Genomic DNA, 27,015 nt, shown 5'->3' with positions numbered 1-27,015 from the left:
AGGCAGCAATGTCTGGGCTGCAAATTTGGCTAATTTTATCTCACCTTACTTTTTGAATGCCCAAAACCTGACTTTATTGGGGGATTTAAATCTCCATTTGGGGGACAAATCTAATAGCACAGTTGTCAATCTTTTGGAAGATTTTACTACTTTGAACATGACACTGCGGAATGAGGGCCCTACTCATAAAGCTGGCCATTTGTTGGACCCTATTATATCCAACATACAGGAGTTAAAATGGTTGAAAACTGACCCTATTTGCTGGTCAGACCATTTTTTAACTCTTTTTAGTATTACTCTTACTGAATCTAAGCTGCCACACTCTGCTCGGCCTCCAATTCTTATGAGAAATTGGAAAAGGTTGGACTTGACCGAGTTGCAGAATGCACTAAAAATACACCCCCCCCATTCTGGGCACTGATATGGAAACAATTGCGCGGGAAGCCCATACCTGGCTGGAGAGAGCAGTCGATACTTGTTTGCCCGTTACCAAGTGCAGAGGGAATGTTCACCGTCCCCCAGCTCCTTGGTACAATGATGAATTAAAGCTAGAAAAAACCAAGTGTAAGGCACTCGAGCGGAAATGGCGCAAACATTATGATCCTCTAAAAAAGGAAACATATCGTAAGGCCAGAAACCTCTATCATATGGCCTGCACCAGAGCCAAAGCACGCTATGTAACAGAGACCATCAACACTGCCGCCAATAAAGCACGGACTCTTTTTAATACAGTCAAAGAACTGGCCGGAGCTAATTCTATGGCGGCCGCACCCCCCCGACCCCTCAAAAATGTCAAAATCTTGCCACGTACTTTGTGGAAAAGATCGAGAACATTATTGCCAATATTAATCCCCTGGTGAGGGATGACAGGGAAGTTCCATCTTCTGTAAACCCAACAGGACAACGGCTTGACTCTTGGCCACCCATCTCCTTGGACACTCTGAAATCCTTAGCTGCTTCCATTAAATCAGGTTCTCCCTGTGACCCTCTCCCCATTAGTATTCTGAGCCAACTGGATAACTCAGCCCTGGGGACTATTGCTGAAACATTAAATGCCTCCATTCATCTGGCAACCGTCCCAGCGGCTTGGAAGCACGCCATGGTCAGCCCTCTATTGAAAAAGCCGGCTGCTGATCCCGAGGTGCTGGCCAACTACCGCCCAATTTCCCTGTTGCCCGCTTTCTCAAAGATCTTAGAGAAGCATATTCACGGTGTACTCTCAACATATACGGAGAATAACAACTTACTCCATTTTTCCCAGTCAGGCTTTAGGGCGGGCCATTCCACCGAGTCCGCCCTCTTGGGAGTCACCGAGAAGATCAGGGGACTTTTGGACGAGGGGCAAACGGTTGCTCTTGTCTTACTTGATCTAAGTGCGGCCTTCGACACCATCTCACACAACACACTGCTTGCTAGGCTGAGTGATGATGGTGTCGGAGGGAAAGCGCTGGACTGGATCGCGTCTTACTTGAGCAACCGGACGTTTCAGATCTCGTCCTCGCAAGCTCAGTCAGACACCTTTTTCTCACCCCATGGCGTGCCTCAGGGCTCAATTTTGAGTCCGTTATTTTTTAACCTGTATCTCCGCCCTCTCGCCGATTTAGCAGAGCGAGTAGGTCTAGAACTCATGACAAATGCGGATGATTCGCAGATTATTTTTTCTCTTACCAACTCAAAGCCTTCATCCCCCTCTGCGCTGAAATTAGGTCTTCACGAAGTCTTCAGCTGGATGTCAACAAATCAGCTGAAGCTCAACGGGGAGAAGACGGAGATTCTTCTCCTAGGTAAAAAGAGAGATCTGTGGCAGGATACCCATTGGCCGCCATCCTTGGGTGCTTTTCCCAGCCCGGCTACCCAGGTCAGAAACTTAGGGGTATGCATCGATGATTCTTTATCGATGAAACAGCAGGTCAATAAAGTAGCTGGTACGTGCTTCACTATCCTCAAATGGCTGCGGAAGATCATCTGGATGCTGCCTGTGGATACCCAGAAGACCGTAGTCAATGCACTGATTACATCTAGGCTTGACTACGGTAACATCTTATATCTGGGTTCCAATTTAGCTGTGATTAGGCGGCTTCAACTGGTCCAGAACTCCGCAGCCAGGCTGCTATGTAAGATCCCTAGGACAGCTAGGATCTCGAAGCACCTAAAGGACCTGCACTGGCTTAGAGTTGAGAACCGGGTTCGGTTCAAAGCGCTGACCTACATGTTTAAGATCAAGGCAGGAACCGCACCAAAGTACCTGCAAAAACTGGTTAGGCCCTACGTTCCTGCACGCAACCTCCGCTCTTTAAATGGAGCAAACTTTGTGGTTCCTAGATTTAAACTGGCCCGTATGGGGGGAAAGTCCTTTTCCCATCTGGGACCAGTCCTTTGGAACTCCCTTCCCTTAGCCCTGCGTAAGGAGGAAAATCTCGCCAGCTTTAAGAAAGGCGTTAAAACTTGGCTCTTTGATAAATAATCGCGGTCTTTGACCGGGTTGCTTTCTGCGCTTTCTGTGTTTTCAGCCTCCCAATCTTGGCGCCGGGAAACCCTTTGTGGGTATCTGCGCGCATTATAAGTGCAAAAAATAAATAAATAAATAAAAATGATGAAAATATTGTAAATAATGAAAAACTATGCTACAAAGGTGATGGTTTCTTGTGGACTGCGACCTTGCCGATGTTGCCCCAGTCGGTGACACGCCGATACACGGCAAGATTACATCAATCTTCGCCGACTTGGGTTCAAGTCATATGTTAATGTAACAATGATGATAACAACTTAATCCCCGTTGCAACTGGATGACGATCGTATTGTCCAAAATGGTGTATACATTGTATATAGTGTAAATATTTGTAAATAGGGCAATGGAGATGCCATGACATGCTGATACAAAGCGAGATTAAAATTCACTGTAATCGAGTGAAATCGGCATGAGTATAACACAGGGGTCAAAACACATTGCAAATATGTCACTGTGTGAAGTATCTGACCCACTTAGTAATGGCTGCCCTTTTGTAAATATTTACATGATTTGTCCTTTTCCCCTTTCATCTGACAGGAAGTGAATTGTATATATTGTGTTGGGTAACGCGGCACATACGAACACTGAAGAAGGACTTGAGGTCTGAAACGCGTCTGTTTGTCTTGTCAGAAAAGCCGAAATAAACCTTGTAAACATACCCCCGTGAGTGCGTTATCGTTTCTGGAGCAAGGGACGATTGGAGCAGATATATAAATGTGTATATATATATATATATATATATATATATATATATATAGTACACTTATTGTACTCTTGCAATACAGACATGAGCTACTACTGTCCTGGTGCCATTGCAAGAACCCTACCCACCTGGCTACAATATTTCCCTGGTTCATCATTTGATAACGTGCCTTGAATATCACTTACTCGTACTCACTTCAATTCTACAACACCTGCAGCAGAAAAGCTTCCGTTCCAGACATGGACTTGTGCGGCTGAATTGCAGAAAGAGCCTCTGGGGTGCAACATGCATCTGCGTCCACTTCTTACACAATATAGAAAGGCCTGCAATTGCTTGTGCAGCCCTTCTATAGTATGTATTGTGCCGGCACACATCTTGCACCTACATGATCAAGTGAAGGTGTTCCCTCCTTTGCATGGGACACGACCCAATGCAAATGAGACAACACTTTATCTTTGCACCTTAGCAAAATTACAGCTGTGGGTGCAGAAGCAAAGAGTGGCAGGTGGTGCACAAAAAATGTCAAGACTCCCTCATTCTGGAGAATAGTGCACACGCCTGTGCTAAAATGTATGTCAAGAATTTGCAAAGAAAATAAAAATGACACTCTCTGAGCCTGCTCATGTGGGAACCAGTTTTAACTCCCAGGTACACAAGTATTGGAACTTGTGACGTCAGTACACTTGTACATTTAAATCAGTGGAAAATGTGTGAATAGTCATACGCTACAGGCCTTAGAGGATTATTCGAAGAGAACGTGTAGGACCAATATGGGCGATCGAAGTATGGATCACTTCTGCTTGGCAGACAATGTCTCTGCACTCATGTTTTTAGATATTTCTGATAACTTTGACTCCCCTGACCACAAACCTCTTAGCTGCGTGATTAGGACTTAAGGACCCGACAATAACTGAATTGAGTTCATCTTTAATCTGCTGTCAAGAGACAATCCTGCACCTTTCTCTTCTCTTCCCTGCAGTGAGTCAGGCTCGTTTCTCATCTTCACTAGTCTTTCAAATGTTCACCTTCGCCTGCTAGTATTTTTGAGGGCATCCAGTTTTCATATGTTTGATTTGATGTCAACACCTAGATTTCACTCAGTCTAGCCTCTATCGCAAGACCGGTCAGCTCCTGCCCTTCTTCTTCTAGAGACAGACTCTTAGGTAACATGCCAAGAGTGAGCTGCCCTTTTGCATCTCAGAGCTGACATCACTGACTACAGGTCCTAGGGCCCTGTTCTACCCCACGCGTCACACGATGATGCTGAGGAACCTCGGTTGCATACACACACCAATCTAAACCTAATTCCTGCAGCTCATCCTCCAGCCCAGGCTAACTGTTCATCTGAACATGTGAGTGGTCATTACTTGACTGGACTAGTGATGCAATGTGCCTCGGTGCCTTCCACCCAGGGCACGAGTCGGGGTACTACGCGGGTGGACGGCATCCCCCCACTTATTTTCGAGGGTTTTCCAGGGTGGACGCCGTCCACCCTGCACAATCAAAACGCCGTCCACCATTTTGAAATCGGAAGTTTCTCGGACAGCAAATAACTCGCCCCAAGTTCCCTACACATACACTGTCTGCCCAGTTCCTGTGTATGATTGCCTTGTCCAACACCCACGGCACATTTTGCTCCATCCCAAATCCTCAGTGCACTGCACCGCACCATTTTCAATGTCCGTTGTGCCCCAAGGGCTTTCTGTTCGTGCCCCCTCCCAGTGTATGCTCTCTTGCCAAGGTCCTCAACAAACTTTCCACTTGCCCGTACACTGCCATCGGAGTTTGCCAATCCGCTCTGGCAATCGAATTTAGGTTGTTGATTTTAAATTATAAAAGAGCTTCACCAACTATTAAACACATACCTATTTTAACAGGTGTTTTCCTTTTTGTGACGTCACTTCAGGTTGTGGCGTCACTTCACGTATTTGAGCGTCCCCCCACTTCTAGGTTTTTGCCTTTTGTGACGTCACTTCCGGTCGTGACGTCACTTCCTGTCTGTGAGCGTCCCCCCACTTCTTTATTTAGGACTTGTGCCCTGCTTCCACCACACCAGCTGTGCCATTCAAGGAGCCTGTCCAGGATGCTGATGCGCCTCTCTTGGTGCCTGCGAGGGGATCTCGCATGTGTCTCCTATCTCACAAAGCAGAGGCAAGCATTGTCCTTGAACATCTGCCTCATGCAGTTCAAGCGCTCATCACCCCAGGTACTGACTTTGGAAATTCAGTCTTGAATGACTTCCCAAAATCCATTTTTTCTCCCCATGAGGGCAGCGTTCCCTGCACGTGCCAGCCTGGGCGTTGCAAGGTACTGACCTCACTACTGTGCTGAGATAACGGCACTGGTTACTTCTTCCCTCTCAAATTAAATTCAACATTGCCTCAGGATCTCCGACTAGAACTACGTTTTTTCTAATATGTTTCAAATGTTTTAGCATAGCTTTTTATTTTTATTATTGTGTTTTGTTGTCTAAATTATCTATTTATGTTTAGGTTACCACCTATTTGTGTTAAACTAGTCACCAGTACCGGTGTATTTTACAGCTTTCTGAGTCAGTCAGTTGTGTGTGGAGTTTGTGCTTTAGGAAAAGTAAATCCAAATACAATGTGCTCTGCACAAACTAGGACATCCCTTACTCACTGTCTAGTTCAGTAGCTACATCCTATCTCGCACTCTGACCTACCCTGGAGTACTGCCTCTATAGGATCATTCATTTCAGATCTGAATTTCAGATTACCACATCACAGTCCACCAACAAGTAGCCAGGATTTAGTCTAATCAGGTGGCCAAACAGGAAGACATCATATTTGCCTCATTCGTGGAGTGTGCACTACATGAAGACTGGCCAAAAGGAAATGGTCAGCCATAATTTGTTTCATATTAAATCACTGGGGCTCATCCAGTGATCAGGCACAGCTCCAAATTTTTTGGTGCACCACTAATAAACAGCTAAATATGTATGTCATTTTTTTACGAAAGGAAACATACCTTGGGTCTTGGAGTAAATTCACAAGAGGCTCTGGATCAATAATGAGCAGATTTGGGACTGGGGACTCTCCAGGAGCATCTCACACCCCGGCTTAATTGGGCAGGAGGTAGGAGGATCCAACTGACATCTTGCGAAGGAGCAGAGAATGGTCATTCCTGCCAAAGGTCATTGACAGATCCAATAAGAAGAGCTGGGGAGGCCCCCCTCCTCCACTTGCATAGCTATATTGTCTAGCACTTTCACCAGTACTGTTTCCATACCCTGTCTGGGATGTATGCCCAACTGGTGTGTGTCTAAGATTTTTCTCTCTCAAGAAAATCTAGCTTACAGCAACCTTTTCAGCGCCCTTGGAAGGACAGGTGAACTCAAGCAATTTATCACTGGTTATCGAGGATGTTATGAATGACATTTGTCATTGAGATTTGCCCTGGCGATTGTATTACACAGCCCTCGCTCGTTCGTCCATCAGAGACCGATGTCAGTTTCCTGCTGTCTGACCTGGGAGACAAAGGTGAGGAGCCTGCTATAGGAGAGTGGGCAAGACACTTTTCATGTTTCCACTTCTTGTACATTCGTAAGAAGGGTATTCGTGTTTTATCTCCAACCCATTTCCTGTTTGTAAGTTTGTAAATTAGAACAATTCAAGTTAAAATCTAATTTGAATTTAATTGCTTGCATATAAGTTGGGAAGAGCATTGCAAATCAACTTGTGGTCATCTCAGGGCCCTGTCGTTATTACTTCCAAAGATCTGTGTGCATTCAGGCAGCACAGGGTAATGAGTGATATGAATTAGGTGAACCCCCATTTTGATGTTGTGTTTGTAGACCCTGCACTATGTGAGGATCAACTAAAATCCAGTTTGAAAACTTTACTTTCCAGACTTGTCACTGCACACAATCTTCAGTTCTGCCATGAAGTGTGGGTTGACAGCATTCAAACACCTGTGGTCTGAACACCCAGGGATCTGCCAACTTGTTTCAGACAGATGAGGGCAACTGGATGACCAGATGTGCGTCTAGCGATGTCAGGTCCTAGTGGGACCGTAGTTGAGTTTCAAATGTGGTCCTTTCCTCCAGTGCACAATCTAGAGTCCCTTGAACCTGAACCTAATGTCAACTAGGAGCCATTGGAGCGAGGTCAGACCTGGTTTCATGCAGCCTCATTTAAGACGATGATGCACACTTTTCAACTTCACTCACTTCTATCAACAATGAACTCAACAAGCATTGATCTAACGGACTCAGGGCTGGATCTCTTCTACAAGGGCCTGATACAGAGTTTGACGGTGCGGCGGTGGGATTGCCCCGCAACACTCCCAAAAGTGCGTGAGAATCACCTGCCTTATAATTACTTTTTTAGTCATTGACTGGCAATTATCTGGCGTTCCCGCAGTGGTCCCTATAAAAAAAGCCACTGCAATGGGAACGTCAAAGGAAGTTCGAGCATGGCATGGACAAGCCCAAGCTGTGCTGGAACTGGGGGGGGGCACATGATGTGACTCTTTGTGTGCAGCCACATGGAGTGAGGCACAGCCCTCTTTCATTTCTCATCGCCAGTTTTCATGGAGAAAAGACCTCCATAAAATCAGTGGTAATGTGGAAAATCGTGATACGCTTGGCGGGACCGCTGCGTTCCTGCCAAGCATACTGATTCACCTTGACTGCCGCACCCTGGCAGAGTCTGCGGTCCCAGGGCGGCACAACCGCCATAGTTGTAATTTGGTGGTCGGAAGACCGCAACCGCCGTCCCACCACGAGTCTGGAAGTCTGAGGACTGCCGGACTCGCAATTATGTTCTTAGAGGCATGGAATGAATACATGGTTATTGGACACACACATTGGCGCCACTGGAAGGAGCTGCTCAGAGTCCAATGTGCTTTTGAACTGGAACGGCACAGGGATAAGAGTGTGGGGGAAAACTAAGGAACACACAATCTGCGGGGAAAAGAGGACCTAGCGCAAGAACTTCTGCTGCTGGACACCACCGCAGACCATGACTTAAAATTCTGTTTCCTTTTCTGTGTCCTCTGATGTGTGCTGAATTTATTTTATGTGGGTGAGAATCACCTGCCTTATAATTACTTTTTTAATCATTGACTGGCAATTCTCTGGCGTTCCCGCAGTGGTCCCTATAAAAAAAACAATGCAATGGGAACGTCAAAGGAAGTTCGAGCATGGCATGCACTCTGAAGCCCAAGCTATGCTGGAACTGGGGGGGGGGAGGGGCACATGATGTGACTCCCTGTGTGTAGCCACATGGAGTGAGGCACAGCCCCCTTTCATTTCTCATCGCCAGTTTTCATGGAGAAAAGACCTCCATAAAATCAGTGGTGATGAGGAAAATCGTAATACGCTTGGTGGGACCGCTGCGTTCCTGCCAAGCATACTGATTCCCCTTGACTGCCGCACCCTGGCAGAGTCTGCGGTCCCAGGGGGGGCACAACCGCCATAGTTGTAATTTGGTGGTCGGAAGACCGCAACCGCCGTCCCACCACGAGTCTGGAAGTCTGAGGACTGCCGGACTCGCAATTATGTTCTTAGAGGCATGGAATGAATACATGGTTATTGGACACACACATTGGCGCCACTGGAAGGAGCTGCTCAGAGTCCAATGTGCTTTTGAACTGGAAGGGCACAGGGATACGAGTGTGGGGGAAAACTAAGGAACACACAATCTGCGGGAAAAGAGGACCTAGCGCAAGAACTTCTGCTGCTGGACACCACCGCAGACCATGACTTAAAATTCTGTTTTCTTTTCTGTGTCCTCTGTGTGCTGAATTTATTTTATGTGGTTATCTTTCCTGGCACATCTGTATTTTCCCTATATCTCACTTTTATTGCCTCTAACAGTTTTAAGACAGCAATAAAGAATCATGGGGTTTAGGGGTGACTACTAGGTATGCATAAATCAAGCTTGGCCTCCTTATGAATGCAATGCACCTTACTCAGTGTGCTACGCTTTCATAACCTCCCCTTCATGTATGCTTATGCTCCGACTTTAATGTGCCAGGAGTGCACACAATGAATATCATCATACCATTACAGTTCTTCTTTTCCTGTCACAAATGGCTTTATTCAGAAATGTATGTTTTGCAGATTAACACTCCCGGGACTCCTTCAGATATTTTCACACGCACGTGGCTTGCGACTGTGAGTCACCAACCTTCACATCCTCCACCCAGAGTTCAGTTTGCTTCTCTTTGCTTTGCATGTCGTGCCATGTGTTGTGTTATGCTAGCTGTTGTTGCACTGTGTTTTGCTAAGGGGTGTAACATTTGCCGAAAGGGAGAGCTCTCTGTTGACATTCCAGTGGCCTCCGTGCCTGTGTCTATGTGCCCCCATCACCAGTAGGCCTGTTTGTTTCATCTTTGGTGGTGTGCCTCCGTCCTGTAAAGAATGTCATGTACTGTTCCACTACAGCCGCAACCACGTGTCTTGGGTCACTTGTGCCACCAACAGTACAAGTTGTAAAGTACAGCAGTAACCCTGTGCATCATTTCATGCAAAGAGGATTCAACAAATCCAACGATCGATGCAGCCGGAACACAAACACACGTCACTTGGGACCCTCTTGTACTCTCTAATCCTCCTGACCCGGCCCTTTTTCAGTCCCTCGTCTGGTTCACTGAGCATTGAGCATTGCTGCTCTCAGTTGTGTGCACCTGTGTGCAAACCACTCTTAGTTAATTTGTATATTCCCTCCCTCTTTCCCTGTAGGTATTTATCTTTATGACAATGTGAACCCCTGACGTCAGAGTGGATTGTGGAGTGCATTCATCCCAGATGCGTGACATTTATATTTTCTTTGTCCTGCTCTTGTATAAGGGGTCGTTATAAAAAGGCGTCTGCGCATTATATTTAGAGTGACGCGTGTGCCACAAAGAAATACTGCTGTAAAAAACACAACAGATTTTAGTCTTTCTGGGTGGTTAGATTTGATCTGCCTTGCTATATTTCTGTGTCTCTGTTAATTCCTAAATGTATAACTAAACCACCAATTTGTGGTTTACAAAGGCAGAGCCTTGTCTTGGTGGGACAGCGCAATCCGTTTCTGCAGACACCGAAAGAAAACAAGGGGCACTCGCAGGGGGGGGGGGGGCAGCTCACAAGGACGGCTGTGGCGGAATGTGGACACTAAGACACGGTAGGGGTGACCAGATTTTTAAAGCCAAACACCGTGACGTTTCTCAAAAATAGAAGAAGGACTACAATTTTACTTCCACACAGCGCATTGAATGACAGTGCTTCTTAGCAGAGAATTACAGAAGAGGCAGTAAAAAGGAATATCAAATGCTATGTTAACGCCAGTAGCATGCCTGTTAATTAAATCGACTTCTTGAAACAGCAGCTAACTATCACTGCTTTGCAAAACTTAAAAAGATCCCTCCCAGCGTTTTCAGCTGACCCTCTCTAAAACCTGGGACCTGGGCTTAATTTCTTGAAATTTGGCCGGACAGTTCGTGAAAAAAACGGGACTGTCCGGGCAAATCCGAGACGCCTGGTCACCCTAGACACCGTGCTCACCCTGTGACCCGCGCTGTCTGAAGGTTGTGTAGGGAGGAGAGGTCTGAGGCACACAGCACACCATAGCATAGGCGAGATCTGCAGACTCACCAGGGAGGCACAGCTCCAGCTGTCACCCAGTATGCGAGCATTGCTCAGCCGGCATTGTGTAATGCATAAGAGAGGCACTGAGAATATTCAAAAATTACAAAATGCACTTCATCTATGCAGTTCCTGCTCACTTAAACTTGCTACTCTCAGCGTGTTCCATTTAACACAGTGATCTCATGAATATGTGACGCCAGAATCCGAATCTACCAAAAAAACAAGGGGGAAACAGCAAGAGGCACCCGAGTAACTGTAACTAACTAATGCTGCACTTTTCACCTAGCTGAAGAGTTCTTCTGCTGAAGAGTTCTTCTGCTGTAGTCTGTCTTCGCAGCTTTGTCGGGAGCACTGGCACTCTTGAATAGGGTCAACATCGCGCTGTACATGAACTAAAGTACATAAATGCAAAGCCCTAAATGAAGTCCAGACATGGGGCCCATAGATCACATAGCATTCGCCATATGCAATGACACAGTTACATGCGCGGTAAGCAGAAAAGGGGCAAAATGCTTCGCCACACTCATGAATTCCCACGAGGCTCAACATGAAGCATTTTACTTTCATATTAACAGACACGAATCTCCTTTGAAATAGACGTTCTACATCTGTCCTCTAAGCGCACACTGCCAAACATATACAACCGACTGATGGCGTTCTGAGACTGTATGAAAGTGAGCCCAGATAAAGAAAGCGCCACAGCACCAAAATCCCAATAGAAAGCGCTATAAAGGGGCTGATAACATAGCACTCCTGCTAGCAAAAACATTTACAAGCACACAATTCAGCATTCCAACTTCCAGACATTTTTTACATAAATGGATACAAAGATTAATGTGTTTTAGAAATACCAGGGGCTAGTTACTTAGTTCGACTTTTGAATAAATCCCAGCTGCTCAGAACATGTATAAAGGCTTTACGCCTCGCAACGGGGTAAGGAAAGAGGGATACAAATAACAATATAACTTGGAGTTTCCACCAGCACGTGCATCAAGATTCAAATTATTGTTGTCGATAGCACATAAAATACATCATACACTTTTGTAGTTAAATGGGTGAACCAATTACACATTTACATGAGTTAAAATGAGTTAATTTTGAAAAAACAGACAAAGGCTGAAAAGTCATTAAACACACAACACTGTGGATAAGAATTGCGGGTCCCGTGTGTACTGTCCCCACTCTTTCGCTTCACAGGGGAGTTCTCATGTTCTCAGAGTGGGCGCCGGGGTCCCTCACTCACTGATACTACTAGCAAAGCTGAATGATGAAGCATGCTCACTCGGAAAACTCACCCTAAGAGGTCAGACTGCAGGCCCACAGACAAACGTCTACACTAGGTAGAAGTGCAGACGGACAACAAGACAGACGAAGCCGGACTCGCCGAATCTCTGTCTTAAGTGGGACAACACCCCTTGCAGCCAGCCTTTCTTCCTAAACATTTTTTTTTAAAGGGAGGACTTTTGAAAAGCCCAACATATAGAGGCACTTTAGCAAGCATGTTATGCGGACCCTCTGAGACCCCCCAACTCCACATGAAGTGCTTCCAATACTAGATTAGAGTGCCGACCTGCTCCTCTGGGGCTGCGACCGATATTCCGCGCCTTGGCTCTCTGCAGCCTTTGGGACCCCCATCTCCTACTGGACAGATCTGAATACAAATGATCCGGGCGGAAGTGCGGGAGCTGGGCTCGGGCGAGGGGAGTCGTGCGGTCTGGGAGCTGGCCCTGTGCAGGCAGTTCTGCAGCGGCTCCCCCAGCTCAGCGGCGCCTCCAGGGCTCACAGGAGTGCGCAGGGACAGGTTCCGGGGGAGGGTCTGCGCTATGTAAAGCAGGGGGCAGGGAGCAGCATCCTCGGCCGCGCGAGGGCCGCTGCATCAGCACCCGCGCCGCGGACAGGAGCGGAGGGGCCGGGCGAGCGGAGCACGGGCGCCCTGACGCGCCGTGCCCGGCTCGCTCGGCAGTGGGGAGCCGCGGCGCGGCCATGAACCGACCTATGCTCCTCTTCTGGCTCCACCGTAGTCCGGTGTCTCCCAACCGTTCGCCGGCTCCCTGCACATATCGTGGGGGGAGAGACGGGGCGGCCCTGCACGCCCCGGGACCGAGAGCACTGACCTGGGGTCTGTGCATGACGCAGACTCGACACCTGAGGCAGACTGGGGCAGACACCCGGGCTCACCCGCCCCACGGGGCACAAGGCGGCACTCACCGTCCGGAGTCTCCCTCGGCGGGCCCGGCTCCCTCAGCTCCCGCCCGGGCCTCTGCTGAGGCTGGGGGGCTGCCCAGCCCCGCGCAGTGCTCACTCACTCCGCCTGGCCCTGCTCCTCGCCAGACCCTGGCGACTCCCGCCCGCGATGCCCGGCCCGGCCTAGGACTTCGGCCCTCCCCCTCCCGGCTGCCGCCAACAGGTGCCGCCGCTGGGGGCAGCGCTGCCCGGGCCGGATCCGCACACACCAGAGCTGAGGGCTGTCTGCAGAGCCCGAAACGCAGCCCTAGAAACCCTTCCACTGCAAGAATCACTCCGCTCTGGAAGCGCTCAGATCCAAACAAGAAGGGAATTGACGGGCTCTCAGTAACAAACGGGATCGTCACCTCTAGAAAGTAGAAGGGGAAGCCCTCTTTGAACTGCGCGTTGTGGAAACGTTTCTCCCTCACCACGAAACTGCCACTGAAAGTGTACATGATGTGTAACTTAATAAATAAAGAGTGTCAAAACACTGGTTATAAAAGTCAGTTAAAAAGCCCACGTGTCTTTCTTGTGCACTTGCTAAGCAATGTGAAAAAGTGACAGAAGGTCTCGAAAAGTGTTTTCACGTCAAGCAGTGGTTAATACATTCTAGTGCTCCCGCAGGTTTCTCAGCATTCCGCAGATAGTTCGGTGCGCATCTCTTTCACAGAATGCGGCCAGGCACCGCCTCGGGTACATTTATTTATAGCATCAGTATATGAACCCCATTGGCTGCTGGCTCCTATAAGGTAAGAATATTCTGTATGGCAAGTATTTGATTTAATTGCTTTGTCATGCAGGGCAGTATATATAGCATGATCGGCCCTCTGCCACTCTTTGTCATCAGTTGAGCTTTCAACATTCAAATGTTGAAGGACTGGGCGGAATCAGAGGAAGTTTAGTAATTCTTCATTACTATTATAACGCAGAATTACTAATACATTAACATTCCTGCTCCTCCACAGGCACAATTACAAATCAAGCAGTGGTTCTAAAGTTTAGAAACCACTGCATACCACTCGGCACCCTTGCATACTCTGCAGTGATTACAACCTTTAGAGCTATGCAGTGGTTTCCAAACGTAAGAAACTACTGCATATACTTCTCGGTGCCCTTGCATAGTATGCAAGGGTGCCGAGTGGCATTTGGCGCTATTTTCTTAGGCAAAATGCATCCTCACATCCATTTTTGGATGTGAGGGTGCATTTTGCGCTAAGAAAATAGCGCCAAATGCCCACTCCACCCGTTGCGGAATTCTGTGGAATCAGGCAGAATTTTAATGTAATTCTGCAGAACGAAACTCTGTGAATTCCGCCCAACCCTAATGTTCATTCAGTGTCAGCTCATACTGGTCTCAGTTGTGGACATTATTTAGGCCTATCCTCACAGGGTATAGTTTTGAAGGATGAGCTTCAGAGTGCTATGAAACAGTCTAGGAGAATGGAGATGTAACTAAGGGGCCCTTTTCTTTTGGAACATGAAGAGAGCATCTCCCCAAGCCTACTGCGCTTTAGATCTGAATGTCTCCAAATGTCAGGGGTCCTTTAGAAAGCTGTTGTGCTTCATGGGGTCTAGGCAGTAATGCTAGGTCTGGTATTCTCAGCGTAGACCCCCATAGTCTCATTATTTACTGGGTCTAAGAGTGATCACCCTAAACAGCTGCACAAAGTATATGGAAGACACAGTTCTTATATGGTCGGGCAGATTTACTACTGTCTGTGGTAGGTGGAAGTGCTACAGAGTGTTAGGATTTTTGAGGTACAGCAGACCTGAACAGAAGCCACAATAACGTGGAAGAGGCGGACAGCACAGTTAGACACTGGTTTGTTGCTAAGCAGAGGGCATTCTTATGTTATGTCTTGTGTGATTTGGTCGTTGGCGAAAGTTGCTGTCATCACTAGCATTTGAACCTTTCCTTCTTTAGACATGCAGCCCCCCTTTTCCGAATTCTTCAATTTTACTAAAATGCTGGTATCACTCAGTTCATGTGTTGAGAACCGATATTGGGCGAGGTTGTCTTGCTTTTCGTTTCACGTATCACCAAACAGTAAGATGGCAACAGAAACCCCTAGAAGCATTATTTCCTCCCTCATCAGTCGTGGCACTGAGGGATGCAGGAGTGTGGTTGGGTTGATATAATGCATCCTACATTGCCACAGTTGATGAGTGAGGGAATGTTCTTTCTCGTGATCCGGGTCTTTGAGATGCTGCAATAAACACATCCTATGATGACATAATACAGCAATAGGTTGCTGCCCTCATTTGTTGATCAGTGGAAGATGAGTTGAGTTTGTGTTTCTTTACCGAGTCCAAACAAGTCCGCTCAGTCATGGTACCCCCCATTGACTAATTCAAGGTATTTCAGGTCTTCATATGACACATTTATTGAAGTATCCCAAAGCAGGATGATGTCTAGAGGCCTATACCAGGGCCAGGGACACAGTCGTTCTTCAGAAGGATTAGGATTTAAAAGCCCCAGTGCTACAAAGAGGAACAGGCACGTGGAGGACATGCTACATAATTAAATAGAAGTTAGGAAAATAGAATACTCATACACTGTTCAGCTTGAACAAGGACAGAATGCATGTGTAAAGTGTGCACATCACCTCTTTGTTGCCTCCTCCCAGGAGGACCTCAGACAACTGATAGTACCATAGAGACAGGCCCCACAACTAAAAACTGAAAAAGTCTGGACTCCAGCTTGACTTTATTGTCTCCTTCATCATCTGCCACCTTTTAGGTCTCGTCTACACAATACACGTGCTGTGCTATGAAATACATTTTTTACAATTCAGTACGCTTACAACACATCCGCTTGTTATCATATACAGGGTGACCCAATGAAAGTCCTAGGACCTGGGTATCAAGTGTTACAGATAAAAGTGGTCCTAGACGTTGATTCTGAATACGATTATTGGTACTTTTTAACACAACATAATTCAGTTTTTATTTCACATGCGAATTAATCCTGCAATGAAAAAAGAGAGAAAACAATAGCCCATAAATAGTTAGATGTCCAACAGACCACACAATCAATTTCAAAATGTCTTTAAAAGTAGAGAAAAGGACTCCACTATTTATTTTTCTAAAAAATTCTCATCATTATTCAATATACAAATATACAATTTGAAGAAACAGAAGGGGTTACCATCAAGTAACGTGCACAGGATAGAGGGAAAGTTTTAAGTGCTCGTGTGAAATAGAGTTAGACCAAGAGGGTCTGGAAAGAATTCATTCTGAATTTTGTGGGTCTAAGATTAACTAATCCTTAGACAGATTTACAGAGCCTGCCCTGAGAGTTTTATTTGCAAAAAATGTTATTCTTTCTTGCTGTATCACGGTGGGTGAATCATCCGCACTCTTATTTATGGGGAGAGAGGGGACAAGGGCACACAAAGATGCAGGCTCAAAATGGGGGGTAGTTGTCGACGTTTCGACCCAAGGATAAGAAGGGCAGTTGATATCCTCATAAGTGGGTCTTCATCAGGACAGATGGGGCGGTGGGGCAGGGGGCTTGGTTACATTGAAGTCATGTAACCCCAGTCGTGTGGTTGGACACCCTTTAATGGTGTGCCACGTATGTAAAATCAATTAGGTAAGAAAGCGGTCCGAGCTTGCTCTCGAGTACCACGCTGTCAATGGCGGCGGGTGAAATCCGATTACTTGTTCAAACAATTTTATGCGATGTGTCTCAAATGTCAGACTGCGCGAGCCGTCAATGGGGCTCTGTCTGCAGGATTAATTCACATGTGAAATAAAAACTGAATTAAATTGTGTTAAAAAATACCAATAGGGGGCGTGGCCAAGATGGCGGGGTGAGCGGACGCTTCCTCCCGTAGCTCCCCCGGCCCAGCTCAGCTCGAGCCCCGATTCCTGCGCTTCTCTCCCCCCGCGGCTGCACTGCGGGCGAGAGAACTGTGCCGGAGTTCTTGGGGCACATTTTGATACCACTTGGACTTCTGTTGCCCCGGGGGAAGTCCCCGAAAAGTTTGCTCAACGATCGCTCCGAGGAGTGGAGCCTGGGTCGCCCCGAGGAGAAGGGCCTGGAGGCGGAGCATATTGCGGCGCTGTCCGCGCGCCTCGGCTGGGCCGAGTGCTGAAACGCTGGAGACCCCGAGGGAGCGGACTAGACGGACTCCGCGGAGTGTGGAGGCTTCCTGGCCGGCGCCCTTGTGGCAAGAACCATCGCTGGACGACAGACCCCAGCCCTGCGACGGCGATCCACCCCCCTGCCATGGGTGTCGGTGTGTGACGCCTTGCGGACCCCGAGCCTGGAAGTGAAGGACGGCGGAGTCTGAGCTGTGCCCGGACCGGGCGTACTGGCCGGTGTTAATGGGAGACATTGGTTTCGCACCTTCCCGACCCATTGCTGTTTGAGGGTCGCCCATAGACTTGCTGGCCTAGGCTGCCCTCCTGGGTTCCGCCCTCCCGCCATCTTGTCTTTGTGGAACTGAAACTGGTGGCCCTCGCCCGCGCCCTTGTCATACGGGCGCCTTGGTTCATCCTGGCGCCTACACATCTGCTGTCCTACCTGGGAGCACACCGCTGAAAGCCTCCGTTTTGAACATTGCTGACCACCCTGACTGGCTCGATGGTCGTCTCGCCCTGATCCGGGCCGCCATTTTGTCGCCTGTGACGCACTACCCTTGTCCTCGGTGAGGACTTCACATCTGGTGCCTACGAGCAGCTGGGCACATCCACAGCGGCTGGCTCTAGGCCTCATCTACCGCGGAGGCCAAGATGACTGGGAGACGAGGCGCGGCACGGGGAGATCGCACTCTGCCGGAAATGCTCGGCAGGGCCCAGCAACTACGCGACAGGACGCAGCCGTCCGCGGGGTCCTCCCGGGCCTCAACGGACGCCACCGGAGGCGAACCACCAGTCACAAGGTCCTTCATGGAGGACTTATTCAGCTCCCTCAAGGAGGAATTCCAGACTCTCAAGACCGAGGTGGCCGGAGAGGTCCGTGAAGTGCGTAGGGAAATCGAAGGCCTGGGCGAGCGGGTCGACACTGTGGAAACGGCGGCCCAGCGTCGCGACGAAGAGATAGTCCACCTCCAGCAGGACGTCCTCCGCCTACGGGAGCAGTGTGTCGAGCTCCAGGCCCACTCGGAGGACCTCGAGAACAGGTCCAGGCGGAATAACATCCGGGTGCGAGGCGTTCCGTCCGCGGATGAGGGTGCGGACCTAGTGGCCTATCTGCAGGACCTGTTCCGCGACATCTTGGAAGAAGGAACGGACTTCCCGATCCGCATCGACAGAGCACATAGGGTGGGCCGCCAGCGCCAGTCATCGGCGCCCCCGCCTGATATCCTGGCATTCCTGCCGGATTTCCCCCTAAAAGAGCGCATCATGACGGAGGCCCGCAGGAAGCAGCCGCTGTCCTTCCGAGATCGACCCGTGGCGCTCTATCAAGACCTGTCCGCCATCACACTGCAGAAGCGCAGGTCTTTCCGCATCGCCACGGACTTTCTACGGGAGCATGAGACGGCCTACTCCTGGGGTCACCCCTTCCGTCTTATCTTTCGATGGAATGGGGTGCTACATCAGCTGCGCTCCTTACAGGATGTCTGTGGGGTGCTGGGACAGCGAGTCGCCCTGACTCCCCTACCATCAGGGCGGACATGGCGGAGGCCCTGAGGACTGCGGCCAGGAACTTGCCTGAATCTAATGGCGTGGCCCAGACGGCCTAACTTTACTCCGGGGGGAGAGACTCTTAGCTTCTACGATGCTGGGTTGGGGCTGGGGGTTGGGGGGGAGAGGTTGGAGGTGAGTGGCTGGACGTCCACTTGACTGTTTTCTGCAGACTCGCCCACTTGGGCTTGACTGAGACAATGGGGTGTTTTTTCTTGTTTTTGGTTTTGGCTGGTTGCCATGGGTTGGTTTTGGGGGGGTTTAAGAACTGGTTTGGTGTTGGGGGGTCCCGTCCGATACTGTCCGAACACATGCGAAGCCGACTCTGGCCTTCCCTGCGCCCCTGCCCCGCGCGCCCCTTCCGCTGATCCCTCGCTTGCTGCATAGCGCTTTGCTTCCCTGGGAGAGATGCCGCCCCTGAAAGTAGTGACCCTTAACGTTAAGGGTCTGAATAACCCTGTGAAGCGTAGGGTGATCCTCTCCCTGCTAGAGGGGTCGCAGGCGGATATTTGCCTCCTGCAGGAAACCCATTTACTCTCTAAAGATTGCCATAGGTTGCGCTCTGCCAAGTTCCCCACGCAACTCTTTTCCTCGGCTGCGACTAAGACTGCAGGGGTGGCCATTCTTCTTGCCAGCTCCTTCAGGGGTGAGGTGTTGTATAAACATGCCGAGCAGAAGGGGAGGCTTCTAGTGTATCGCATGCGTCTGGGAGGTGTTGCCTTTACGGTTGGTTCCGTATACAGCCCGAATGACCACCAGGATCGTTTCCTGGAATCTGTGTTGGTAGACGTTACTGCCTCGCCCGATCGCCATATCATCTTGGGGGGAGACCTGAACATGGTCTTCGACTCCACCCTGGATAGGTCTGCCCAGCGCTTTCCGCAGACGGGGGAGCTTTCTAGAGCGGTGCAAGACCAGATTGCAGAGATGGATCTGCATGACCTCTGGCGCACCATGCACCCCACCGATAGTGACTACTCATATTTCTCCCACGCACACCGCACTTATTCGCGGTTGGATTACCTCTTGGTGAGCGGACCGCTTCGCTCGGCCGCCACGACGGCAGACATCGGGGTCTTGTCCCTGTCCGACCATGCGCCGGTTTCCGGAGTCTTTGCTTGGCCGGCAGCCCCCCCCTCCAGAGGGATGTGGCGGCTTCGGGACACGCTTCTCCATAAGAAATCGGTGGTGAAGCGAGTGGAGGAGGTCATCCAGGAGTACCTGACCCACAATAACAACTCCGACACGTCCCTGGAAACGCAGTGGGCGGCTTTGAAAGCGGTCATCAGAGGGGAGTTTATCTCCATTTCCTCGGCGGAGAACAAGGAACGCCAACGCAAGAGGGAGGAACTAACGGCGCAGGTCAGGGAACTTGAACAGGTTCACCGCCGGACGGGGGCTCCTCGTGTTTGGAGGCAGCTGAAGGCGGCGCGGAAACTCCTCTCTGCGTTGGACCTGGACCGGGCGGAGTATGCGGCGTTGCGCCTGAAGCATGCCTTTTACACCGGCGGGGATAGATGCGGTAAGCTCCTGGCCCACCGGCTCAGGGCTGCGCAGCAACGCAACGTAGTGAAAGAACTAGTGGGAGTGGATGGGGTCCCGGTTTCCGGTGACGCGGAGGTGGCGAATTCCTTTCGTGCCTTTTACGAGGCGCTGTACGCTGCAGAGCCCTCCCCACCGGGAGAGGCTGAGGCCTATTTGGACTCCGTAACCCTCCCGGCCCTGGATCCCGTCCAGGCGGACCACCTAGAGAGGGATATTCACGTGGAGGAAGTCATCTCCGCTATTGCACGGCTAAAGCACGGCAAGGCCCCGGGCCCGGATGGCTATACGGCCTTGTTTTACAAGACCTTCTGCCCCACCGTCGCGCCTCTCCTGGCTCGCTTATTCAATTCCTTCTCCGAACCGGGAGCCATCCCACCGGACCTTCTCTCGGCGACTGTGTCGGTTATCCCGAAACCGGGAAAGGACCGGACTCTGTGCGGCTCGTATCGGCCCATCTCGCTTCTAAATGTGGACCTCAAGCTTTACACGGGGATCTTGGCGGCCAGACTGGGTCTACACCTACCAGGCTTGGTGGAGGCGGACCAGGCCGGTTTTGTACCCGGTAGGCAGACGGTCGACAACACCAAGAGGGTGACGCACGTGCTAGAAAAGGCCTCACGCGTCCCAGGGGAGCGGATGCTGCTATCGGTCGACGCGGAGAAGGCCTTTGATAGGGTTCATTGGCCGTACCTCGAGCTGGTTCTTGGGAAACTGGGGATCGGCGAGAAGTTCCGCACTATGGTCTTTAATTGTTATAGGAGACCGTCAGCATCTGTGCGTGTCAATGGACACAGCTCCAGCAGCTTTGCCATTGAACGCGGCACGAGGCAGGGTTGCCCCCTTTCGCCGCTCCTGTTTGCCCTCTATATGGAGCCGTTTGCCCAGAGGATTCGCGATAACCCGGACGCTATTGGGGTGAAGATGGGGCAATACACGCATACTGTCAGCTTATATGCGGACGATGTCTTGCTGACCCTGGATGACCCCAAGCGGTCGCTCCCTGCCTGCGTCCAGGAACTGAGCTCCTTTGCCCGCGTGGCGGGCTTTAAAATGAATATGACTAAGTCGGCTGCCCTGGACGTGTCGCTCTCTGTCGACACCAGGCGGGACCTCCAGCGTCTTTTTCCTCTGCAATGGTCCTCCTCCACGGTGCCTTATCTGGGAATTTTGCTTGCGCCCTCCCTGCCTGCAATGGTCGCAGCTAACTATTCCTCTCTGGGCAAAAAGATCAAAGAGGAACTCGGCCGATGGAACAAAGGCCTGCTCTCGTGGCTGGGCCGTATTGCAGCGGTGAAGATGACGATACTGCCTCAGATCCTGTATCTTTTTCGCGCTCTACCTCTCCAGCCCCCTGTAGGTTGGATACGGCAGACGCAGGCAGACATCTCCCGCTTTGTGTGGCAGGGCCGTAAGCCTCGGATGAAGCGGGTCCTCTCCATGCTTGCCCCGGAGGCGGGGGGTCTCGGGATCCCGGACCTCCGGAAGTACTTTCAGGCGGCGCAACTTCGGTATTTGGTGGAGTGGAGCCGGTGGGAATCGGACAAGCACTGGCTCTTTCAAGACCAGGCAGTTGCGGGCCGTACCCTCCAGGAAGTCCCGTTCCTTCGGCGCATTCACCGCCCGCCTAATCTCTACGCCTCTTTTATCACCCGGGTTCCGCTGAGAGTGTGGGACGCGGTGTGTGAGCTTTGTGAACTCACCACTTTTCCATCGCCATTCACTCCCATTGCTGGCAATCCAGACTTCACTCCGGGTCTGGAACCGGGAGCCTTTTCCCACTGGGTGAGCGCGGGTTGCAGGGCGCTTTTCCAGATTTACGGGCCGGAGGGTGTGCTCCCCTTCCGGCAGCTCCGACAGGAGTTTGGCCTGACGGAGGGGGACAGACTGCGTTATATGCAAGTCCGCCACTGGGCTCTTCAACCCCCAGTACGCGACGTCGCTGCCCATTCGATTACGCCCTATGAGCGATGGCTGGTAACCCGGACCTCGGACGCCAAGCTTATCACCGACTTGTACAAGTTTCTCCAACCCCCGCCGTTTCATTACCATAACCCAGGGAGGGAGCGTTGGCACAGGGAATTGGGTAGGACCTTGAGCCTCAAGGAGTGGGACAGGATTGCGTATCGGGCGAGGCACTCTGCGTACCACACTGGGCTGACGGAGACCTTTACTAAGGTGTCCACCTATTGGTATTACACCCCGGAGAGGCTCTACGAGATGCGCAAAATCGGCGATAAAGGTTGCTGGCGCGGCTGCGGACAGGAGGGCACTCTCACGCACATTCTCTGGGAGTGCCCGGTGCTGTCGGCCTATTGGAAGGAGGTCTTGGATGAGGTGGATAGGCATTTTGAGATCGAGCTCCCGCGCTTCCCTGCGTATGTCTTGCTAGGCCTCCCCAATGACCTAATGTACCCGCTGAAGTCCCGCAGGGGTAGGCAGATTGCGATTGCGCTAGGTTCCGCGGTTCAAAACATCCTTGTACTCTGGCGTACCCCCACTGCCCCCTCTATTATGGGTTGGCTACACAGGCTCTGGCAGGCACTGGGCATGGAGAAGATGTCGCTAACGGTGGCTGGGAATGTTGACCAGTTCGAAGAGCTCTGGCACCCCTTTTTGGCACTGCTGTCCACGGAATTTCGCGAGCTCACATGTCCACGGTACCTGCGACTCCTTAGGCTGACGCCGCCGGCGGCTACAGCGGAGTGAATGTGCGGGATCAGGGGTCTGGGGCTGGGGAGGGGGGGCGGGGTTATATGCTTCTAATGCTGACCTTCGGACGGGGATGTTGGGGTATTGTTTTCTTCCTTTTCCTCCTTTGCTTCTCTTTCTTCTCCTTTTCCGGGGACGGGGGGTTGGAGGGATGGTGTGCTTTCTTTTTAACTGTGCTGCGGGACGCTATTCCAGCTCGGCTTTGCTCAGGGAGTGGGGGTCTACTGGGGGGTCATTCACAATGCCTTATTGCCTTATGACTTCTGCCTTGTTACCCTCTGGGGCTCCCTGCCTCCCTACTTTCCTTCTGAACCGCAGCAAGTTCCGCTTTTTGTACTGTATGTTCGCTTGACCTCCTATTCCCTTCCCCATGTTCTTTTTGTACCTTAATAAAATACTTTAAACCTAAAAAATACCAATAATCGTATTCAGAATCAACGTCTAGGACCACTTTTATCATACAACACATCCGCAGCATAGCATTCATTTTTTCACTGTCACTCTCGTGCAATCATGTGTTTGCTTGGCTCCCGTAGGCTTTGTCTCATTTCATGTGTTATGTCCTCTCTAGAGCGTGGGCCAAGTACATGTGTTCTTCCTCCTCTTTGTTGTTTCTCGTTTTTTTGCAGCACACTATTTTTTTACATTTTATAAGCATTTTGGTTTTATTCTTGGATGTGCAATGTGCTTTAGTACTTTTAACACAGGCACATGACTGCCTATTTATGTTTTTAAATCCCTTTCTGCTGTCTCTATTGACGCTTCAATTACTTAAACCCACAACTGTAATACTTTACGCCAATCTGCTCTATGCCATTCACCTCTGCGCTACTCTACTCCACTATATGCCACTCCACTCTACTGTACACCACTCACTCTATGCCACTCTACTGTATTCCTACAATCGCTGTTCTACAGCACAGTACTCTGTGCCACTCCACTCCACACTACTCCAAGCCACGCCACTCTAAACCACTCTACACCACTCCACGCCTCCCCACTTTACTCTATGCCACTCCATACAGTGCTACTTTACACAACTCTATGCCACTCCACTATACTCCACACCACTCTGCGCCACTCCACTCTATGCCACTGTACTCCAGGTCACTGTACCCCACCCCACTGTACTCCACTCCACTTTTTGCCATCCCACTCTATGCCACTGTACACCATTCTGTTCTACGTCATTCTACTCAACCCACTCTACGCCACTTCTCTTCACACCACTCTTTGCCACTCTACTCTATGCCGCTCCTCTTTCTTCTACACCACTGTACTTAATTCCACTCCACCTATTCTGCTCCATTCTACTCTACTACACTGTACTCTGCACCACTCCATTCTGCACTGCTCCACTCTGTGGCACTCTCCTCCAAGCCACTCTATTACACCCCACTCTTTTCCACCCCACTTTGTGCTACTCTACACTATACCACTCTTTTCTATGCCACCCTACTCTATGCTGCTCTACATCACTTGACTCTATGCCACTCCACGCCACTCTACTTCACTCTACACTACTCCATTCTACTCTACACCACTCTACTCTATGCCACTCCACTCTATGCCACACCCCTCTACTTTACGCCACTCTGTTCTACAGTACTCCACACCACTTCACTTGTTGCCACTCTACAGTACGTCACTCTACTCGATGCCACTCCACTATACAGCGCTCCACTGATTGCCATTCTACTCTACGGCACTCTATGTCACTCCAGTCTACGGCTGTTGGACAGGCCTCGTGGAAGGCCCGCTCCCTCCCCGCATGGCGGGGCCCGGACCCCTGCTCTCCCTGTATCCAAGACAAGAACCATCCCGGCAACCCACCGGGGCAACCCCCGGCCCGTCCACAACGGGACCCCAACTCCTGAACACCCCGATATCGGCTGGCCCGTGCCCCCGTCAGTACCACTGCCCCGGCCCAGCCGCCATTTTGAGACACTGCCCGACAAGGCCGCGTGGCCTCGGATCGACCCCAACTCTGGGCCTGGCCCGGCCCCGACATCGAGGCTCCACCATCCACCCAGGAGGTGAAGAGACCACTTGGCAGGTCAATGGGAGAAGGAGTGTCGATGGCTCCCCTCCGCCAGGTGTCGATCGCCCCCGGCCTCCCCGGGCGCTGGCTCCACCCCCCTGCTGGGTGTCTGGACTCCCTCATCCCGGACCTCCCGACCTCCAAGTGCGAGGGTCCGGACATCAAAGGAGGCCAGACCTATAACTGGGGCAGCTCCAGAGCAGGAAGGCAGTTGTATCCTGGAGTCGAGAGACACCGAGACAAACTCATCCTTGGAGGCCTGCTGGCGCTGCCGCGGCCCTTTCTTGTGAACCATCTTCGAAGCCTGCTGGCGCTGCCGCGGCCCCATCCATCGTGAACCATCGTCCAGGCCTGCTGGCGCTGCCGCGGCCATCTCCATCGTGAACCATCTTCCGAGCCTGCTGGCGCTGCCGCGGCCCTCACCACCTCGAACCATCTTCGTAGCCTGCTGGCGCTGCCGCGGCCCTTATCATCTTGAACCATCTTCGTAGCCTGCTGGCGCTGCAGCGGCCCATCTTTGCGAACCCTCCAGCTCGAGGATTGTGAGCTCCATCTCTTGTCTTTAGCATTCCCATTGCTGAGGAAAGAAGGGATATTTTTGGTTTCTCTTTGGGAGGCCGAAGTTTCCGGTTCAAGCGCGCACCTCAAGGCTATTGTGAAAGTCCCTCCATTTATAGTCAGGCTTTGAAAACTCAGCTTGATGCTTTCACTTTGCCTCCGGGTGAAGGGCCCGTATGCAGTACGTAGATGATCTGTTGGTTGCTGCTGATTCTGAGGACGTTTGTAAACAAGTTACTGTTTCACTGTTGCATCACTTGTCTGACCTTCATCATAAGGTTTTGCCCTCTAAATTACAATATTGTCGCCAAGAGGTTACCTACTTAGGTCATCTCTTGTCTAAGGAGGGACGGCGATTGACCCCAGAAAGAATCCAAGCAATTTCACAAATGTCTGTACCATGCACACAGAGAGAGGTGCGTGCCGTTTTGGGCATTACCCTTATTGCAGACAGTGGATTCCAAATTTTTCTTTGTTAGCAAAACCTTTGTTAACAAAACCTTGGTTAACACTTACCCTTAAAGATACGCCCCAACCTCTCCCTTGGACAGAGGAATGCCAGAAAAGTTTTACTGATTTGCGCACTTCCTTATGTTCTGCTCCTGTGTTGGGTACTCCGGATTACAGTAAACCTTTCATACTTTATGTGCAAGAGAGAGAAGGTTGCGCGTTGTCAGTCTTGACACAGCAATTTGGGGACAAGCAACGTCCATGTGCTTATTTTTCGGCTACATTAGATCACGTGGCTAAAGCATTAACTAGTTGTCTGAAAGCTACAGCAGCAGCAGCAGTTTCTATTCGCCAATCTGCTGGATTGGTGCTAGACAATACGCTTATTGTCATGGTACCGCATGCAGTGGATACTCTACTAAACAGGACAAAAACTCAGCACCTTACGAGCGCCCGCTTACCGGGGTATGAGCTGACGCTCTTGGCTAGTCACGTGCACATCAAACAATGTAATACCCTATATCCAGCTACACTGTTACCAATCCCAGTTGAGAAAGGCATTCAAGAGCAACATGATTGTTTTCTCCGTACAGAGGAAGAGACAAAAGGAAGAATCAATTTGAAGGATACGCCGCTCCAGGACCCGGACGGGATCCTATGGGTGGATGGTTTGTGTTTTAAGCTCCCCAATGGTGAAATGACTGCAGCCTATGCTGTTACCACTTTGCATACAATTTTGGAGACAGCACGCATTAGGCAGAATTCAGCCCAAGCAGCTGAATTGATAGCTCTGACTAGAGCTTGTGTATTGGCTAAAGGGAAGAGAGTGAATGTGTTCACCGACAGCCAATATGCATTTGGGGTGACCCACAGTTTTGGCCGCTGTTGGACAGGCCTCGTGAAAGGCCCGCTCCCTCCCCGCATGATAGGGCCCGGACGCCGGCTCTCCCTGTATCCTCAGAAAGAACCATCCCGGCAACCCACCGAGGTAACCCGCAACCCGTCCCCAACGGGACGCCTGCTCCCGAACACCCCCGTATCGG

The 27,015-nt window shown here is 50.5% G+C and overlaps 1 protein-coding gene across 2 annotated transcripts in view; it reads right to left on the bottom strand.

Moving 5' to 3' along the window:
• Nucleotides 1-13,282, bottom strand: part of SHROOM3 (shroom family member 3) — a 433,148-nt gene extending 419,866 nt beyond the window's left edge. The window contains exon 1 of one of the 2 annotated variants that reach the window (XM_086961784.1): nt 13,018-13,282. The gene's annotated coding sequence lies outside the window, so the exon portion shown is untranslated. Of the gene's footprint in view, nt 1-12,379; nt 12,569-13,017 lie in introns of those variants that run through there. The other variant, XM_086961785.1, reaches the window with a different exon arrangement.
• Nucleotides 13,283-27,015: the final 13,733 nt, after the last annotated feature.

The sequence above is a fragment of the Lissotriton vulgaris genome, chromosome 3_1 (genome assembly GCF_964263255.1).
Source record: "Lissotriton vulgaris chromosome 3_1, aLisVul1.2, whole genome shotgun sequence".
Classification (NCBI taxonomy): Eukaryota; Metazoa; Chordata; class Amphibia; order Caudata; family Salamandridae; genus Lissotriton; species Lissotriton vulgaris.
This window is presented reverse-complemented; position numbering and strand designations above follow the sequence as displayed.